The sequence below is a fragment of the Muntiacus reevesi genome, unplaced genomic scaffold (assembly GCF_963930625.1).
Source record: "Muntiacus reevesi unplaced genomic scaffold, mMunRee1.1 SCAFFOLD_85, whole genome shotgun sequence".
NCBI classification, from domain to species: domain Eukaryota; kingdom Metazoa; phylum Chordata; class Mammalia; order Artiodactyla; family Cervidae; genus Muntiacus; species Muntiacus reevesi.
In genome coordinates, this window is record NW_027077858.1 from 164,356 (window position 1) to 183,764 (window position 19,409).

Sequence of the window (19,409 nt, forward strand, 5' to 3'; positions counted from 1 at the left end):
CCCACTGGGGGTACTCAGACGGGGGTGGGGTACTAGATCAAAATCGGGAAAAGAAACAAGAACAAGTTACAAAGAACATAATTTCCCGGTTACAGTTGACCCCTGAGCCTTACAAACACCTAGACCTCCTTTCCCAATTACGGCCTCTCCTAAAACCTACCTCTGGCAACCAACACCTTCCCCGCCTTCTCAACTCTTCCTTTCAATTCTTCCAGTACACACCACACACATCCCAGTGTTGGATATGCATGTCACTCTCTCCCTCACCACACAGAGCCATTCCCTTACCCTCAACCTGGCTGTCACAGGGCAACTGTACTTCCCCTTCCCAACAGAAAACTACACAACTCATTGGGCCAGTCTCTGACAATGTCCTTACTCTCAGCCTCTTCAAACCTAACCTGTATTGACTACTCTAGTCCCAACTGCACTGGTCTTACAAACTCCACTCCCTCCTTCTGTTCCACTTGGGTTCTCTGGAACAGCACAAATAATTGCACCAATCCAGGAATCTTCATTCTCTGTGGGACCTATGCATATTCATGCCTCTCCTTAGACCCCCGTGGACCCTGCATCTTGGTCTTCCTGACCCCAGGCCTAACATTCCTCGAAGAGGGAGAGCTAGAACAAAGAGTTTACCCCCCAAGGGGAACTTTCCCACAGAAAAAGATGAGCTGTCATCGCCCCCCCCCCTCCTGGTTGGGACTGGCATAGATAGCAGCAGCCCTAAGGCACCGGGATGGGAGGCATCTCGACCTCTGCCCATTTCTATTACAAGCTGTCCCAAGAACTTAATGAAGACATGGAGCAGGTAGTAGAGTCCTTCGTTTCAATCCCAAAACAAATTAACTCATTAGCTTCTGTGGCCCTACAAAATAGGCGAGCCCTGGACCTTCTCACTGCAGAAAAGGGAGGGACCTGCCTTTTCCTAGGAGAGGACTGCTGCTATTTTGCTAATGAAACGGGGATAGTCCAGGGTCGAGTCAGAGAACTTAGAGACAGAATTGAATGCCGCAGAAAGAGTTAGAAAACCTTTACATTCCCCAAAACCTGTTCCCACAGATCCTCCCTTGGCTGCTCCCTTTCTGGGGCCATTAGTATTTATCATTCTATTCCTCTTATCTGGACCCTGTCTCTTTAATCTCTTTCAAAGGTTTCTCCAAGAACGGATTCGGGCCATCTCTTGAGATCAGGTCAAGACTGTTTTCTTCTTCTCGAGAGCCTCACCTCAAGCTCAGAAAAAAGGAGACTGTGGGCCCTAGGACGATCCTCCATTCCAGACCCAAAACCGTCGCACCATCCGGCAGGAAGTAGCCAGAGAGATAAGGCGCCCTTCTCCCCCCCCCCCCACCCTTTTTTTTTTTTTTATGATTTCAGGGTCTGGAATGAAGGAGTCTTTTGGGCCTAGAAAAGAGAGCAACAGTCTCAAAGGCCCCTTGCTGAATCATCTAACTTTGGAGAAAACAAAGCATAATTTTAGTTCCATCCTGATGCTCCAGGCCAGTTGCATCTATCTGGGACTTATCACCCCCTGTCCGGAAACCTACCACCCCCTACACCCGCCCAGAAGACTTATCACCCTCTGCCCAACTATAGAGTGTCATTTCAACAAAAGAATACTTAAAATATCCCGCCTGATTGACGTTTCCCTTATTGCTTCCACAAACCTCCCTATAAGTATGAAGCCTCCCTGATCCCTCTCGGTGCTCAGCCTTGTCGTTAGGCCGACTGTCGCCCCTCCTTGCCTGAACAAAGGCAACCTACTTCTGTTGAGGTCGGCTCTCCTTTTCTGCCTGGCCGGAACTATGCCTTACAGATGTCACTGAGGGTGGTGCTTTCTGGAGATCTTTAGCGCAGCCATGGCCTGTATTGGAACGTCTTCCTCTTAGGGCTTTTGTTGTTTCCATTTTGAATGTCGGGGGCCCCCTTGGGTCGAATTTTCCGAGGAAAAAGTTTGTTGGATCCACCTGGGGAAATACAAGCATATCCTTTTCCCTGTAAGATTAGTTTCCCAGATTTCCATTGTTTCATTAACCCGTCTTGGTACCAAATGGGCAGGGGAAGAGACGTGTCCTTCAGTTCCTCGAAATGCCTTTCTGCCCTGGTTAAAATATTTCCCTGTGGCAGGTTTAAAAACTTTAAAATGAATAAAGCTGTATTAACAATAGTGATGGGTTGAGAAAATATCTTATGTTGGAATCTAGTAAAGTCTGCTCTGGATAAGGAAGACAGCAGTGTTCCTGTGTATTCCCCTTTCTTTAAGTTCTTTTTATTTGTAACTTTAGTGTGTGAGGTGCTCGTTCGACTATGTCTCGTGTCTGTGGATTATAAGGAACACTTATAATATGTTTAATAGAAAAAGATTGTAAAAATTGTTTAAAGTATCTAGAAATATAGGCAGGGCCAGTGTCTGTTTTAATAGAACTAGGAGTTTATGGTGGAGGTTTCTGTATCTAGTAAAACAAAAACTGAATATTTAGCACCAGAGACTCTATTAATCGGGTAAGGATATAAGCAAATAACTTGAATAAGAGCATATAATTTATTTTGTTGAGCAGAATGAAATTTAGTGTAAAAGACTTTGTATTTTTTAAGAGGCCAGAAAGAAAGAAGCTTTGGCATTTTTAGTCCCATAAGAATCACCTGGGCCACTTACTGGATTTCATTTTGTTATCTAGTGCCTAGCACAGTTTCTAGGACAGAGTTGGAAATTAATAAATGTGTACATTCCTGGTATTATAGTCTAAAACTTGCAACACTAATAGTTGCAAACTTAAATGACCCTAATGGTTGTAGAATTTTCTTGCATCTACAAAAGACAGTCCTAGCTGACTGGGCTTAGGAATTTTTCTTCATCTACTTGGGACTTCTTTCCTCCTATCCCTCACTGTCAGATCCCTTGTGCTACCTGACTGCATCTATCCACAGTCTACACACCTAGTTTCTTCTTTGGCTCCAACGCAAAGTCAGAGGCTAGGAGTGAGAAGGTAATCCCCTGTGGCTACATCCCCACAGTAACACCCCCGTAGGCCCCATCCTGCTCCTCACCTGAAAGCCCCTGCCATAGCTCCTGGGATGAAATGCCCCGGGTAGCCTTCCTACCTGAAGAAGGAAGAGGAACAAATACTGAGTCTAGATTTCACTTGGAAATTCAGATGATTAATGTGGGTCAGTCCTAGTCTACAGTTCATTGGAACACAGGGACATTTAGAGAAAACATTTGTGGGAGCTTAAAACTGGATTAGTTTTCCTGTTTGTTCATTATTTTTCTCATTATTATGAGTGTTAAAAAAAACCAAAAAAACCACCCAAACTTGAAATTTCACCAATGCTGGATTGTATTGAGGAGGGGAGAACTCACAAGTGCATACTCAATTTCACAGGAACCTGGGGAGTAAGGGAAGAGAATCAAGTGGGCTAGGGCCTGTGGGGAGAAACGTGCAGCTGGGGGCCGGCGGAGACCAAGTACACACAGCCTCCCAAAATGACGGTCTCAAGGGGACAGCACTCATTCTCAGCTGTTCAGGTTCTCTGCGTCTTAAGAAACTCACAACTTTGTCACTTTTAAGATAAATGATGAATGAAAATGGTAAGGGTGGCAGAGATGCAAAGCGGGGCCTGGAATGAAAGGTAACATAAACAGCACAGAAAGCAAGGGCACAGCTACACCAAGATGGAGACTCAGTGCGTGCTTCTTGCTTGTGGCATGACTACAGCTATCCAGGTTCACATGAGATGGCTCAGCATGATGCAACTTACAAATACCACATGTGCAAAATGAACCTAGAAACCAAAGAGAAACCATCACATGAAAAATGGGGGCCACAGAGGCAGGTTCTGTAAGGTTCAGAGTATGTGAGAATACATACTGAGAGTAATCCTTCCAAAATTAATGGAATGCTTTCTAACATAAATTAGAGAATAATGCTTTTTCCATTATTGACGAGTTTCAGAGATACCAAACACACTGCTTATCATGAAAATCCAGTAAAGTACGGATGACCATGAAGATAAATGAGAATCTTAATAATAATTCATTCCTGTGTCCATCAGAGGTGACTGAGTTCAAAAATAATTACAAAGCTCCACATCATCACATCTCAAAACGATTCAAATTACCCTCCCACCAACTGTCACCCAGAGTCTACCTTGACAATATTGGCAGGAGTGGCCCATTTATTTATTTATTTTCGCCCATCTCTGGCTAAGATTTTAAAAACCCAAGTTAGGCTATAAAAGGGTAGCAGTTTCTGTCACTTAGGACATTGTCTTCTCTTGAAACCAGTCACTTGCTACAAGGAAGAAACAGATGGTAATAGAAGTTAGTGACCTTATATCCTAATTCAACAATGACAAAAAATCTTCAGGATTCTTCTATGGCATTAAGAAACATTTTTATCTTACCGAGTTCATTCATTGCATGTCTATGCTCTTCATCAAATGAAAGTTTCATTAGAACACACACAGCAGGACAGATCTGATGTTCAACAGGAGCTGGCACTGAAAAATAAAGTTGACATAAACCATAATGCTTTGTTTTCTCAAAGTAGTGATGTTTATTATACCTAAAAAATACTGAGTTTGCAGATATACTTCTCATGCATGGTAGCTTAGTGAATCAACAAGTATTTGCTGAAGAGATGAATAACTACTATACACATGGAAAGGAAAATACAGGTAAAGGGCTTTCCTTGGTTCTGTAAAAATGTTTACCCCTCACCAGCCTTTCACCAAGTCTGCTGGACTAACTCCCATGTAGGTTTATGCTATAATTCAACTAATAACTTAAAAATTATACTGGTTATTTGAAATAATAAAAACATTTTGGTATAAAACTATTTATTTATAATTTATATTTTCAAAGCTGAAAGGCACATGGCTGTATAGAAATGTATAGAGAAACCTAGTGCAACTCTAGTAGAGAAAGTTTATTATATAGACACCAGATAGTAAATAAAAATTTAAAGGAAAAGTGTCTAAGAAAATGTACTTACACATTTAGTGCTATACATAAAGTTTCAAAACTGTTACTTGAAATAAAAATTGAAAAACCAAGTCTATTTTTCAGAAGTAATAGTATTTATTCTATTTAACTTGTCTGAGAACAGGTATTAAGAGCACACAATACAAGTCATTACATAATTGTGGACAGCCAAAGAAAACAATCCAGAAAGATAATGTTCTCCCAGTAAAGCAACTTATTAATTCTCCCTAGCCCTAGGACAAACAGAAAGGACATTTCTGCTATATTCTTACTGTTGAAAATTTTTTAATTTTAAATAAATTCACCTTTATACCTAACCCTAAGAGAAATCTACTAAATCTTTATAGATCAAGTTCTCATCATCAGTCTTTCTCCTGCTCCCCCAATCAAGATACTGACTCGATAGTCCTTTGCTGTGTGTATGTCTATGTGTGGGTTCTTACCAGGTGAAAGGAGGTCTTACCTTATATACTTACTGCTTTTGGTTCTTCCCATAGGAATGAAGTAACTTATCTCCTCAAGGGTCCCAACTCCCATGATCCCTGCTCCTGGGGGAGAGGGTTTCTCCCTGAGAAAAGAGCTGGGTGGCTGATCACCCCAGCAGCTGGGGCCCCAAGGCCTGAAGACAGGCAGTGAAGTGGGAAGGACACTGGGCTGAGGGTCAGGGGGTCTGGCCTCTGGCCCTGGATCCCCCACCCACTACCTGTGAAGCCACAGGCAAGTCTTTTGGCCTCTCTGAACCTCAGTCTCTTCATCTGTAAAATGAAGATGATAATATCTTCTCTTCCTACTTCACAAGGCTGTTCTAAGGATCAAATAACAGATATAACACAGCTCTGCATCCACTGAGTAAAGCGATATGCAAATATAAGAGAATGGCTTGGTCACTCACAGCTGAAGGAACTTACGTAAAGTCACTTTCCTGAGCTTAATCTCAAGAGAAGGAGAACATAATCGCTCAAGTTCTTTCTAGATCAACTATGCTATGACTGTTTAAGTCTACTTTGATTTTCTGTTATTTTCTGGTTGTACTGTAGTGCACACAACATTTCCCTTTGCTAACTTTTTTTCCTAGGGAAATAGAGAAATTAAGCTTTAAACTATGTGAGCGGTGCAGGTGGCTAATATGAATTTCCCACTCTGATTCATAAAGACACCGTCCTAATTAAAAAACTTTTCATTTCAAAAACTTTTACATTTGCTTTGTCACATGCACCATATGGAACATACTTGGATTTTTGTCCTGGTCCATGCCTTGTTCATGGGCTTCTTGCCACTCCCAACAGGTTTCACAGTAAGCTCGTATCTGTTCCAAAAGATGAAGGACTCGGATTTCACGCCTGCCTCTCTTGTCATCAGGCTGTGAGTGAATGATGTTGTGGAGTGCTGCACTGGCCCTGGCCAGAGCCTCTTTACCGCCCCAGGAATTGCTCAACAACACAGAGTCTTTGTCATTGCCGTGTAAAAGCTGGATGAGGAGAGGAAGACATCCAGACTGTCGCATGGATATACAGCTGTCTTGGGAGCTAGACATAGCTAGCAAAGTTCACGACATATCATCCTTATCATGAGTACCAAGCATTGACAACAATGAATACACCATTTCCACCTGTGGGCCAAATGAGTTTAGAAACAAAATTATGACTTTAATAGCCAAAAGCCAACACCAATGAAGTGATGAATGGGATATTAGCTGTAACTCAAACAAAAACAGAAACAAAAACAAAAATCTCTTTCCAGGATGAAGTAATGAGCGTTATTTCAAAATCCATATTGCTATAATCATTATCACCATCTTCTTTATGAGTAAATATTAGTAGTGGTAGTATATAGTCATAAGGAGACAGTAGGTTCTTGCATACCTAAACTGCTATTATCTGGATCAGTGGGTGAAAATCTGTTATCATAATGAAAGACAATCAACTGATTTTTCTCTTTCTCACATCTCCCCCACCCACCACACACACACACACCTACCAACACATACAGAGCAAGAAATGTGGTTTATCTAAAATTCTTTACACAATTAAAAATTTTACTTTTTAAAATCTACAACCATAATCAGTAAAATGTTTTTTAGCAATTACTATTTACTAAGTACTGGTTCTAAGCAATTGCTAACCGTCACCAGATTATAATATTGTTAAAATTATGATATCTCCCTTATACATGTAAAAGTATTTTCTCATAAAGGGATCATATAGGGATGATCCCTGATCATATAGAGATACAAAGTCAATATTCTTATTTAATTTTTTTTAAGCAGCTGGTAAGCATCATTACTCCCTTCCTGTAAATTCCAAGAATTTACTCAGAAGCAGATCAGAAACAGGAAATAGCACCCAGTCATCCTGTCCTGTGATCAACCGCATTTTTTAAAAGCAAGAGCTACTGTGTGAAAGTTGAGGCTATTATAGAAATGCATCATATCTATAAATTAGTGGTTCCAAACCAGGGGCAACTTTAGCCACCTTGAGACTCTTCTGGTAATGTCCTACTATTTGCAAGTGAGCTGTGTGACACAAGCAGGTTACCAGAGTTCTCTGAGGTCCAGCTGTCTCAGCTGCCAAACAGAGTAATTTACCTAATAGGGTTTTCTTTGTGAAGATTAACTAAAGTCACACATGTATACAGGACAGTAGCTGGCATTCAAAAATGTAGTAAGGTCTTAATATTATCATGCAAAAATCACTCCAAAAGGAAATGGTATTCAAGCTGCCAGTTTTCAAGCAATAGTACTCTTATATATTAAAGGTTTTCTTTACAGTAAAAACTACTCGTGTTGGACAGACTGGGGTGGAATTCTAATTTAATTACCATCTTTTTGGCTTTAGTATTCTCACTTAAAAGAGGGGCAAGAATAACACATTCAAAGGGTTTTGGAAAAGATCAGAGATAGTTTACATACAAGTCTTAGCAGTTACTGGCATATTAGTGATCCCAAGTAGTAACTATTGTGAGTTACTAAAAGGATTAAGTTTTATATTAATAATATCACTGCTACTCTAAAATTCATTTCTTATATCGACATTAGTTATGTAATGCTTTTCCTCAGAGCCATTATATTACTAAAGTAAAGAAAGAGTATGTAGAATATGCTATGAAAACAAGGAAGTATTTAGATGTAATGGAAAATATACCGTTTAAAAAATAGTCCCCGTGCTCCAAATGTAGTGCTTCAAAGGAGGCAGACACAGACTGCATGGGCAGGCGCGAGGGCCCTGGGTCAGAAAACGCTCTGTAAAGAAGGAAAGCCCAAGAAGAGCTCTGCAGGCTGGCGAGGACCCTGAGGGTCACTGTGCAGCAGGGTGGGAAGTGGAGGGCTGCACCACTGCAGCCAGGGCAGCCAGGCAGAAAGTCACGGGGAGGGGAGAGCTCAGGGGGGCGAGCCAGCTGTGGGCTGCACCTCAGGATGCTTGCAGAGACCTGGCTGTCATTTCTTTAAGAGACTGCGATGATGGAAACAAAAGAATACTTAAGCCAAAATTAAAAGAAGCATGAAGAATGTTTTAGTAGAGCACTCAGAGTTCTAGCGACAAGACTCTATAATCCGTTACCTTGGTTCCCAGATGACTGGTCAGCCTTCAAGGAGCTTAATGTGTGCTACTAGAGCTCAAAACACTGGCTGTTTCATGATCTATTCGTGTACTTGACCCCTAGAAATTAAGCAAATTATAGACAGTATAATTTAGATTATAGATAAATATAGCTAGCTTCATGCTAAGATACTCCAAATGAACTGTCTTTAGGGTAAATAGCTAAATATACCATTAAAGTGTGAACATTTATAACTGCTCAAAATGAGTATTTTTATCTATAAACTTGAGTAGAATTTAGAGAAAGACTGAAGGAGGAAAAAAAAAAACTGTTGTAAAAGACAAAGTACAATGTAGAAGAAACCAAACACTGAAGACATTCTAAGAGTAATATTCTTTCCCAAATCAAAAGGCATGAAACCATATTCAGCTAAATATACACTGGCTGGAAGAAAGCCCCATTGAGTGATGAAATGCTTCCCAAGGCCCACTAGACTTCACACTCCAGGATGTCTGGCTCTAGGTGAGTGACCACACCATCGTGGTCATCTGGGTCATGAAGGTCTTTTTTGTGCACTTCTTCTGTGTATTCTTGCCACCTCTTCTTAGCATCTTCTGCTTGTTATGTCCATACCATTTCTGTCCTTTCTTGGTGCAATGCTAGTCTGTAGGAATGTAAGTGAGTAAGACACCCCCACCCTCGCTGCATATGGAGCCTGGACAGGTTGCTCAACATGTAAACACACAGTGCCGTGACGAGCGCAGGTGTGCAGACAGGAGTGGCGGGCACTCAGCTCAGGATTGTAGAGTAAAGGGCTGTCTGACTGTGAACGACAGAGAGGTGTCTCCTTAAAAAAGAGGAGGGTCAGCCACACAGCAGCCCAGATGAGGCAGAGGCCCTAAGCACAGGTCACAAAGAATGTGTACGTGTGTGTGTGCCTGTGAGAGAGAGAGAGAGAGAGAGAGAGAGAGAGAGAGAGAGAGAGAGAGAAACTGACTCACTTGGAGATTAAGAGCTTCTTCTGATTGCAATAAGGAGGATGGAGTTGAGGGACCAAGACTCAAGATAAAGAGAGCAGGTGGGAGACTTTTAAGGAAATTTTGGCAAAGGGCTGCTTTTGATCTACAGGAGGAAATGAATGACTCCTTATGCTGAAGCAAGCATACTGTCTTTAAGGATATCTAAATACTTTGTTTCTGGTGGTGAGGATGTAACACAACCCGTAAGGAGCCTTGTCTTCTAGAATTCACCACCTTGTGAACTACTCCTGTGGTTAAGTGTAGGCCAGATTTTGTGTAAGGCTTTTAGCGAACAGACTGCTATAGATATGATGAGAAGTCACTTTCAAGATAAGTTTACAAAAACTGTGGCTTTCATCCTGGACACCCTCTCTTGTTCTTCTCTGAGGGATTGCCAGATACTACACTATGAACTGCTCTTTGCAGAGGCCTTGGTGGCAAGAAATGATACCACTGGCCGACAGCCTGGACATCTCAGGCCTGCTAACAGTCATATGGTGAGTTTAGAAGCAGATCCTCCCCTCATCAAATCTTGAAATGACTGTGGCCCCAGCCAACATGGCGACTGCAGCCTATGAGAGACCCTGAACCAGAGGCACTCAGCTAAGCTGCACCAGGATTCCTGACCTACAAAGACAATAAATGGTTGCTGATTTAAGCTGCTAAATTTGTCAGGCAGCAGTAGATAACTAACATATTGTTTGAAACAGAAGAGAAACAAGAGGTTACATTACAAAGCAAGGAAAAACCCATGTCTACGATGAAACATGTTCTGACATTCATTTCAGTGTAGACATCAATCACCTTTAAGCTTCAGACTTAGTATCTTTCTATATAGATTCTTGATTTTGGGACACTCTCCACTCTGCTCTCCCAAACTCTCTAGCTAGAAACCTAGATGGATTTATTATAAGGAGATTCCAAGAGAACATTCCCATACCCATACTACCTATAAGCCAGAACTTGAGTCTTGAGAATCTTTCCTGGGCCTTTTTATTATGATTAAGTCTGCACCAACATCCTTCAGAGGGACCAGAGAAGCAGTAACCTGTAAGAAATGGTTATCGTTGTTCGGTCGCTAAGCCAAGTCTGACTCTCTGTGACCCCATGGACTGCAGCATGCCAAGCTGTCCTTCACTATCTCCTGGAGTTTACTCAAACTCATGTCCTTTGAGTTGGTGATGCCATCCAACAATCTCATCCTCCTTTGCCCCCTTCTCCTCTTGTGCTCAATCTTTCCCAGCATCAGGGTCTTTTTCAATGACTTGCCTCTTTGCATCAGGTGGCCAAAGTATTGGAGCTTCCGGATCAGTTCTTCCAATGAATATTCAGGGTTGATTTCATTTACTATTGACTGGTTTGATCTCCCTGTAGTCCATGGGACTCTCAAGAGTCCTCTCCAACACCACAGTTCAAAAGCATCAATTCTTCACTGCTCAGCCTTCTTTACAGTCCAAATCTCTCATCCGTATATGACTACTAGAAAAACCATAGCTTTGACTATATGAACCTTTGTCAGCAAAGTGACGCCTCTGCTTTTTAATATGCTGTCTAGGTTGGTCATAGCTTTTCACCCAAGGAGCAAGTGTCTTTTAATTTCATGGCTGCAGTCACCATTCGCAGTGATTTTGGAACCCAAGAAAATAACATCTGCCACTGTTCCCACTTTTCCCATCGACTTGCCATGAAATGATAAGACAGGATGCCATGATCTTCATTCTTTGAATGTTGAATATTAAGCCAGCCTTTTCACTCTCCTCTTTCACCTTCATCAAGCGGTTCTTTAGTTCCTCTTCACTTTCAGCCATTAGAGTGGTATCATCTGCATATCTGAGGTTGCTGATATTCCTTCCAACAATCCTGATTCCAGCTTGTGAGTCTCCTAGCCTGGCATTTCTCATGATGTACTCTGCATATAAGTTAAATAAGCAGGGTGACAATATACAGCCTTGATGTACTCCTTTCTAGATTTTTAACCAGTCTGTTGTTTCATGTCTGGTTCTAACTGTTGCTTCTGACCTGCATCTCCTTTTCAACACACATTAGAATCAAGCACTTCTCTATCTTCTGGTCCTCCTTTATCCACCTTTCAATATCCACTGCCATCAGAGGCACTCAAATGTGTGCCGAGGGGCCCAAGAAGGACTATGCCTGGCAGTTCAATCAGTACAGCTGGGACACAGTCAATTTCAACTACACTTGCTGGGTACAAATCCCTCTTCTATTATCTACTTGCTCACTTTAGGAAGGGACTCAAAAAACAGTATTTTTCTGAGAAAACAAAACAAAACAAAGTGACTCTAAGAAGTTCACCATAAAGGTAGCAACAGTCTCCAACTCTCTGTGAAACTGTGTAAGAGGGAGAAGAAGCAAAAGAAGCAAGCACCCTCCTCACCTTGCCTTTTTTCATACAGATGGTACACGGAAGTGGCCCAACAGTAGATGAGAAGTTTCTCTTTATTAAAGTACTACAGCTAATTCTACAACCCTTAGTGAATTAATAAAGGTAGACATTAAGTATAAATGCTGTGAATATCACAAAAAGATGTTATGTGCTTTCTGGTGGAAGACCACTATGCTACCTATGAAAGTCTCAGGCATAGAATGAGGGCCTGAGACCAAATCTGATCACATTGCTAGACCCAATACCAATTTACAGGGAATACAGAAGACAGAGAGATAGGTCAAACTTCACCATGCAGATGTTCCTAGCAAAATTCAGACTATGGAAAACTTGAGAAGACAAATAACTTTGGTTATTCAATAAATATACAGCAAAAATCTAAGAGACAAAGAAGAAATCTATAGATTAAAAGAAATTTCAAAGACACACTAACCAATCTCTGTGCATGAACTTTATCTGGCCCTTGTGTCAAATAAATTTAAAAATTATGACATTTACGAAGCAACTGCAAATTTGAAATCTGATGCTACCGAGGAACTACTGTTAGTTTCTTTGGGAGTGTAATAATGGCATAATAGTTATGTATTCTAGGTGTCCTCTGGCTGCAGGACTGCTTTAGCAATTCTGGGCCTTTTGTAGTTCCATAGAAATTTTAGTATTATTTGTTCTAGTTCTGTGAAAAATGTCATAGGCATCTTGACAGGAATTGCATTAAATCTGCAGAGTGCTTTGGGACTTCGGACAATACTACCAAGCTACAGTAATCAAAACAGCATGGCATTTGTACAGAAACATGACAGATAGACACACAGACCAAAAGAACAGGATAGAGAACCCAGAAGTAAACCCACATACCTACAGTCAGTTAATCCTTGACAAAGGAGATAAGAACACACAACGGAGAAGAGACAGTCTTTTCAGCCAGTGACACTAGGAAAGCTGGACAGCTACATGTAAATCAGTGAAGTCAGCACACACCCTCACACCATAAACAAACAAGCCCCCCAAATCCCTCAAATTGTTTTAAAGACATAAGTATAAGACATGATACCATAAAACTTCTGGAAGAAAACATAGGCAAAATAGTCTCATAGTCTCAAATTATAGCAATATTTTCTTAGATCAGTCTCCCAAGGGAAAACAAATAAAAGCAAAAATAAATAAACGGGACCTAGTCAAACTTAAAAGATTTTTTTCCAGTAAAGAAAACTATCAACAAAACAGAAACACAGCCTACAGACTGGGAGAAAATATTTGATTGACAGTCAATATCCAAAATGTACAAACAGCTCATACAACTCAGTATCAAAAAAATAAAAATAAAAAATAAAAGCAACAAAAATCAAAGGATGGACAGAAGACCTAAACAGACATTCCTTCAAAAGGCATACAGATAGCCAACAAATCATGAAAAGATGCTCAACATCACTGATTACTGAGAAATTCAAATTAAAAATGGCCACCATCAAAGCAAAAAGTCTGGAGAGCATGTGGAGAAAAGGAAATCCTTCTACACTGTTAGTGGGAATATAAATTGGTACAGCCACAATGAAAACCGGTATGGAGGTTTCTTAAAAAACTAAAAATAGAGTTACCACATGATCCAGCAATCTCACTCCTGGGCATAAATCCAAAAAAGATGAAAACTCTAATCTGAAAAGATAAATGCACCCAAATGTTCACAGCAACACTATTTATATTAACCAAGACCTGGAAAGAACCCAAGTACCCATCAACAGATGATGGTTTTAAGAAGATACAATGGTTTAAGAAGTCACAAAAAAGAATGAAATACTGCCACTTGCAGCACCATGGATGGAGCTAGAGAATGCCATACTAAGTGAGGGAGTCAGACAAAGACAGACATTATATGAGATCACTTATATGTACAGTCTAAAAAATAATACAAATATATCTACACACAAAACAGAAATAGACTCACAGACACAGAAAACAAACTTACGGTTACCACAGATGACAGAGAAGGACAAATTAAAGGTATGGGATCAACAGATATAAATAATCCAAAAAATATGTATATGTTACTGAATCACTTTGCTGTAGAGCTAAAACTAACACAATAATGTAAATCAACTGTATTTTCAATTTAAAAGAAAGTATTCTTAGACACAGAAAACAAACTTATAGTTATTAAAGGGGAAATGGGAGGAGGGATAAATTAGGAGTATGGGATTAACAGATACATACACTTTGATATATATAAAATAAACAAGGATTTACTTTATAGTATGTGCATGTGTGCATGCTAAGTCGCTTCAGTCACATCCAACTCTTTGTGACCCTATGGACCATAGCCCGCCAGGCTCCTCTGTCCGTGGGATTCTCTAGGCAACAACACTGAAGTGGGTTGCCATGCCCTCGAGATCTACCCAACCCAGGGATCAAACCCGCAGCTCTTTTGTCTCCTGCACTGGCAGGCAAGTTCTTTACCACTAGCACCACCTGGGAAGCCCTAGCGAATTTTATTCAATATCTTGTAATAACCTAAAATGGAAAAGAATTGGAAAAATACAATATAACTGAATCACTTTGCTGTATACCTGAAACTAACAATGTTAGGAATCAACTACATTTCAATTAAAAAAATGTTATATTCTGTAAATACACAGTGAAGTATTTAATATTTAAGCAAAAAATGATGATGTCTGGGATCTTTTCCAAAAATAAAATCAGAGGACAAAGTATATAGGGTACCTGCAGATTACTCTATTACTCTGTTTGCCTCTGTATATATTTGAAATTTTCCATAATAACAGGCTTAAAAACATATTATTGGCAGTGGAAAAGGTTCTCCTACCATTTCATCTCTTTCCCAGTCTTGTTTGAACTTCATCACTACTTACTGGTTGTCTCACTAGAGATCTGGTTCTAAACATTAAATGGAAAAGCTGAGATCGATTCATAAATGAATTACACATAAAGTTATATACTAAGCAAGTAGGGATCTAGCCCATATAATTTATTTCTAGCTTTCTCTTTTCATTTAACATTCAAGGGAGATTAATCACAGATCAAAAATCCCTCTTTCTAGAAGGGATGTTAGTTATCCCTTCCAACCTACATATATTCATTGCTATTATCTACTATTTATTTATCAGGGACTGTGGGGATATAAAAATGAATAAAACTGGAAAGAATCTTTGTCTTTCTGGAGCTTACAATTTAGTAGGGAGAACAGAAATAACCACATAAATAAATATAAAACTGCAAATGTGGTCTTCAAGGTGAGAAGAACAAGCGAGGACAGCCTGTAATGGGATGTGAACAGTTCAAGCCTCTTGAGAGAAATCACGCTAAAGTTCAGACACACACAGACTGCTGTTAACTGAGTGAAGTGGGATGAGAAGGCACAAGAGGGAATGGGCAGATGGTGTGCAGGCTGCAGCAGAGGAAGCCGTCAAGGGGAAGTCCTGAAGGGCCAGCGTGGCAGGCGTGCTGAGAGCAAAGGGTGACAGACAGCTGGCAAGTTTAGGCAGGAGCCAGGTTATACAGGTCGTAGTAAGGCTTGTCTTTTTCTGAGAATCAATGGATGCCAACAAAGGATTTTACCAAGAGGGTGATTTACTCGTGAAAGATCATTCTGGCAGAGTGGCTGTGGGCAGGAAACCAGGTGAGGTACAATGAACTTCCTTCCCCAAGGGCACTAGGGCAGGAGCTTGATGGATCATATTACTGTGATTCTGAGAAAGTCAAAGAGATTATTTTCAGTTTTGTTAGTGTCAACTGTTTTGTCTCTGGAGCAAATAACAAAAGAAATGAACAAACCCCAAGAGTCTGACAGGTAAAGGGATTTTGGCATAACTGGATCACAGTCTCACAGACACACCTCTTATCTACATTAAGATCTGGAAGTAGCTGTAGCGTCATTAATGTGATTTTGGTTTTTGTCTTGTAAGTTTGTTATGATTTTATCGCACACTAAAGTCTTACATTTTTAAATGAAGCCTATGGTTCTTTTATGGTTTCCTACTCACTTCATGATTATAAAAACTCTATGCTCATTTCCTTAACTTTTAATATTTCTAACAGTTTTCATTTGGGGGACTTCCCTGGTGATTCAGTGATTAAGAATCTGCCTTCTAATGCAGGGGATGCGAGTTTGACCCCTGGTCTGGGAACTAAGATCCCACATACTGCAAGGCAACTAAGTCCGAGGGCCACGACTTCTGGGCCTGCACGGCGTAACAGAAGATCCCGCATGCCACAGGGAAGAAGATCTCACATGCCACGACTAAGACACAACATAGGTAAATAAGTAAACTGCTTTTTAAAGTTTTCATCTTTGACATTAAATCTAATATATTCAGAGTTAAATTCTGATATAAGAAATGAGATAAGAATTCAATTAAAAAAATAAATATTGAGCTTATTGGCTAGGTGAGGCTTTAAAGGATATAATAATTGAAATATGACCCCAAAGTATTAATAGTGGGTCTTAATCCTAAAGCAAAAAAAAAAGATTTTTGTCAAGAAGACAGAACTTCTTTCTACATATGTGTAGGAACACATGATAATCCCAGAGAACTCCCTAAGTAGTAGACAAAGAACCCAAATGTACTATTGGAATATAATTTTTTTTGCCCTAATTTACCATCTGTAGAGTATTATCCAGTACAATGTGGACCAGTAATATTAAAATGAAGTATATTTTTGTTTAAATGTGGTAAATTTAAATATTTAAATTAAGTATGAGACATTTTAAGCTTTAAATTTTAATGAACTAATAGAACAAATAAATAGTATCATTAAAAGTAATCTATAGGCACTAAAGGAATATTTTATATCAACAGTAAGAAAATTTCCTTAAAATCAACTTAGTTGAAACTATTTTAAAAAATCATTCATTTAAAACATAAAATATTGCTTGAAAAAATGTGGAGAATACAGAACACTCCAAAGAAAAATACTCATTAGGATACATTCCAATCAAACTCTAATAGAAAACTGATGGCAGCACAACAAGATAATGTTCTACATTTTAAAAAATTGTCTTCCATAATTTTGCTAAAGATGATAATAGTAAATATGACTAGGGTATTTATTTACTTTTATTTTAATGGGCATTAGAATTGTTTATTTAAATGCTAGGTTTCTATAATCCTGGAATACAACTGAAGATGAAAATATTAACTCTTTATGATTTTTTTAAAAAACACAAAAATATCTTAGAATGCCACAGAGAAAGAGCAAATCTATTCAATGCAAGCAGTAATAACTAGGTCAAATCACATATGACCAAAATGCAGCTTAGTATTTATTTTTCAAAGAAACTCCACTCACATTAATCATTTTAGGCTAAAACAGAGACACATACTTTAGAGCTATAAAATATACTTGGAAATTTGAAAGCTTCATAGTTAAATATAATAAAGAAAAATGACATAGCATTTTAGTACTGAATTCTTCTGGAGATATCCATTTAGGAAGGAAACAGGTCATGTGAGAATCATCTCACTCAGTATTTCTTTTAAAATATTTAAATAGTTAACTAGAAAAGAAATTAATAAAATAATCTATTTACCTGACCGCTACCCACAGTTGCCATGTTGATTTCTGCCACTCCTTGACCTTCATTCTGCCGTTCGGCTTCATGTGAGCCAGCTTCATGCTTGCTCTGAGATGACCTCTGTTAATATGGAGTTAACATCAATACATACAAAAACGGTGCATGCTTTCTCAGCCCACAGCTTTCCTTCTTTCTTGCTCTAAAGCTCTGAAGGCCTCAATGACACAGGTTCACAAAAGCACGGAGCTACACTCCATAGCCTCCAGCGGGCTGTCAGCTGCCTGTCTCGGTCACAGCAAAGTGAAGTGTGTCCCTCGAACACTAGGGCTGCACAAGGCAAAGGGTTTTCTGAGACCCACAGAAACACCATCCTCCACCAGCTGTGCTCACATCACTATCGGGGACATAACCCAACTAGAGCAAATAACTGTCTTTTCCGCAAGGTCACATGGTTCTGGTATTTAATAGAGCTGCAAATATAGCAGTTACTATAGCTTATAAATACCTTCTATGTAAGTATATTTATACTTACACACACATATATTTTTATATACATCTGCTAATAAAAGTAATATGAAACCAACAGATAAGCTCTTAGATTCTAATATGAATAAAACCAAAACCTTTTCTAATGTAACCACCATCTGTTAGGTAAAGTGAAAGGGCAAGATTATATCCAGTAAAAGCAGTAATTTCAAGACAGATTATATCTAGTACAAAGCAGTCACTTTGAAAACTATCACCACAGAATCAAAGAAAGAAAATAATCAAGTATCTTTTATAGAAACAATTACCAGTGTGCCTCCTCTAGGAACATTATAGGCAAAATTAAAAATTACACATTAAAAATTGTGACATAATAATGGAAAACTATGTTACAAAATGGCTTCCACTGGAATTTATTTAAACATAAAGCTTTCCTAGACCATTTAAAATGTGACTTTAAAATAATTTACATATACTATTTCCATCAATAAACAAGTGTAAGTTATACATAGGCAAAAGAGAAGTAGTCCCAATAATTCAGAAACAAGAAAAAACAGTACCTTGGGAAAGTGATACCACAAAATTCAACAAAATCATCTAAAGCAGAGAATACAAAGTCAGTGAAGAGAAAAAATGAATCAACGAGCACTAAATCTACAAAGATTTGACACTGACATCACTGAAGATGTCAATATAAAAGTAATTATTGAGTATGTGCTATGTCAGTTACTTGCAATAGGGCTGGAGAACACAGTACTGACAAACCCAGGCATCGTTCAACGCACTCTTCCAGATTTAGTCTAGTCAGGGATGCTATCAAATAATGAAAGAAATAACAGTAAAGTTAAACACTTCGACAAGCACTCTGAAAAAAGAGCACAAGTTGCTTATAAGGATATATAACAGAGGGACATCAGACATTGTGGGAGTCAGGGGAAGTGCTCTCTTAGGAAGTATTGTTTGGACTGAGATCTAAAATATAAACAGGAGTTCTAGGAAACGGGATATGGCAGAGGATGAAGGAAACAGAGACCACATGCAAAAATTTAGGGAAATAGAGACCATATGCAAAGGAGCTGTGATGGGAGAAACGTGGTTTGCTCTAGGATATCAAAGAATTACAGTGTGAAGAGTAGAACAGAGAGATGGTTAAAAAAAGGAACTTAATGATTTTGTTGAATTTTAGTGTGATTCTCAGATGGCACTCATGCCCCCACATAACCAATACTCTAAAGGAAAAAGGTGCATGTATTCTGATCGTTTAAACTCAAATTTTGAATGGTCTAAGAAGATGGGAAACACAAGAGATCAACTTGCAGACTAAATATTAAAGTAAGTGGGAGATGACAGTCCTTTACACCCAGGGAAGCACTGATGCTTGGAGACAGAGGTCAACCTGAAGGACTGCACGACAGACTGGATACAGTGAGTGGAAGAAGAGATCTGGGGTCA

At 39.3% G+C, this 19,409-nt stretch overlaps 1 long non-coding RNA gene across 1 annotated transcript; it reads right to left on the reverse strand.

The window, feature by feature from the left end:
• Positions 1–6,497: 6,497 nt before the first annotated feature.
• On the reverse strand, positions 6,498–17,768 carry LOC136155189 (uncharacterized). Its single transcript, XR_010660716.1, has 4 exons — positions 17,487–17,768; positions 15,515–15,645; positions 8,542–8,640; positions 6,498–6,593 (listed from the first exon to the last, which is right to left on the reverse strand). It is a non-coding gene; the product is annotated as an uncharacterized lncRNA (long non-coding RNA).
• Between the last annotated feature and the right edge of the window lie 1,641 nt (positions 17,769–19,409).